The sequence below is a fragment of the Primulina huaijiensis genome, chromosome 2 (assembly GCF_012295235.1).
Source record: "Primulina huaijiensis isolate GDHJ02 chromosome 2, ASM1229523v2, whole genome shotgun sequence".
Classification (NCBI taxonomy): Eukaryota; Viridiplantae; Streptophyta; class Magnoliopsida; order Lamiales; family Gesneriaceae; genus Primulina; species Primulina huaijiensis.
Window position 1 is genome coordinate 12,852,830 of NC_133307.1, and position 2,035 is coordinate 12,854,864.

A 2,035-nucleotide genomic window follows, 5' to 3' on the forward strand; every position below is an offset into this window, starting at 1 on the left:
CATTTTCATTAATACTTGGTTGTTTACATAAATTGAACACATTAAGTTCTAGAGTCATATTTCCAAAAGACAATTTCATTATTCCATTTCGACAATTAATTAAAGCATTTGAAGTTGCTAGAAATGGTCGTCCCAATATTACTGGAATTTCATTATGTACTTCTATTGGTTGTGTATCCAAAACAATAAAATCTACAGGATATATGAATTTATCAACTTGAACCAACACATCTTCTACAATACCTCTAGGTATTTTGATTGACCTATCCGCCAGTAAGAGAGTAACAGAAGTGGGTTTTAATTCTCCTAAATTAAGTTTTTCATAAACTGAATAAGGAAGTAAATTCACACTTGCTCCCAAATCTAACAAAGCTTTTTTAATTTTATTTTCTCCAATAATACATGAAATTGTTGGACAACCAGGATCTTTATATTTTAAACTAGAATTATTTTGAAGAATAGAACTTACTTGTTCAGCCAAGAATGCTTTCTTCTTCACATGCAATTTTCTCTTCACAGTACATAAGTCTTTTAAAAATTTTGCATATGAAGGTACTTGTTTAATAGCATCTAATAATGGAATATTTATCTTTACTTGTTTAAAAACTTCATAGATATCAGAATCATTTTTTTGTTTTTTATGATTTGTTAATGCATGAGGAAATGGTGGAGGTTTATTTGATTCATTTACTATTTCAGATGATTTATCATTCAACATATTATTTTTAGAATTTAAGGTATCATCATTCTCAAAAGTATCAGGATTATCATCCTTACTCTTTGATTTTAAATGATCCTTGTTTTCATTACTATATGGATCATTAACTATTTTACCACTTCTAAGGGTAATAACAGATTTTATTTGATCAATTTTTTCATTTTTTAATTCTTGATTTTGATTTTTAGGATTAGGTTGAGGTTGAGATGGAAATTTTCCTTTTTCATGAATATTAAGTGCAGATGCAAATTTTGCAAGAGTTTCTTTCAAATCAGTCATAGATTGACTGTTTTGAATATTGATAGATTCTTGCTTTTGGATAAATGCATGAATTACATCTTCAAAGTTTTTTCTTGGAGGTGTAACATAAGGAATATAACCTTGATGATTTTGGTTATTTTGAAAATATTGTTGTGAGGGTTGTGCATTATTATCATTCCTCCAACTAAAATTAGGATGATTTTTCCATCCAGGATTATATGATGTTGAAAAAGGATCTAGTATTGGTTTTTTATAATTGTTAACATAATTTGCTTGTTCATGGAGACATTCTTTAAATGAAGGTAATGTTGGACAATCTTTTGTAGCATGATCATGTGTATCACATATATGACAAACAATTTCTTGAATACTTTTTAATTGACCACTCTTTTTCATTTCTAATGACTCAATTTTTCTTGCTAAAGATGCAAGTTTAGCTTGAATATCTATATCATCTTTAAGATTATAGATACCACCCCCATTTGTTGAATTATTGATTTTAGTTGTTGGTGGTTCTATTGTGCCTATATTATCCCAATTTTGAGCATTTTCTGCTAATGAATCCAAATACTCCATAGCTTCATTTGGGTTTTTATCTTCAAAAGTTCCATTACACATGAATTCTATCATTTGCCTATCTTTAGGTATTAGACCTTCATAAAAGTGAGAAACTATTCTCCATGTTTCAAAACCATGATGTGGGCATGTATTAAGTAATTCTTTATATCTATCCCAACATTGATAAAATGTTTCTCCTTGTTTTTGAGAAAAAGTAGTAATTTGTCTTTTAAAAGAGTTTGTTCTATGGGAAGGAAAAAACTTTTTGAGAAATTGTTGTTGCATTTCTTCCCATGATCTTATTGAACTTGATCTCAAATTTTGTAGCCATGTTTTAGCTTTATCTTTTAAAGAAAAAGGGAAAAGCTTTAATCGAACTATATCCATGCTACAATTTTGATCATTATAAGTGTTACAAACTTCCTCAAATTCTCTTAGATGTAAATATGGATTTTCAGAATCTAAGCCATGAAAATTTGGTAAAAGTTGAATAATTTG

At 28.3% G+C, this 2,035-nt stretch overlaps 1 non-coding gene across 1 annotated transcript; it reads left to right on the plus strand.

Moving 5' to 3' along the window:
• The first annotated feature begins 1,667 nt into the window (after positions 1-1,667).
• LOC140971933 (small nucleolar RNA R71) lies at positions 1,668-1,778 on the plus strand. The gene has a single exon (XR_012174406.1). It is a non-coding gene; the product is annotated as a small nucleolar RNA R71 (small nucleolar RNA).
• The last annotated feature ends 257 nt before the right edge of the window (positions 1,779-2,035 follow it).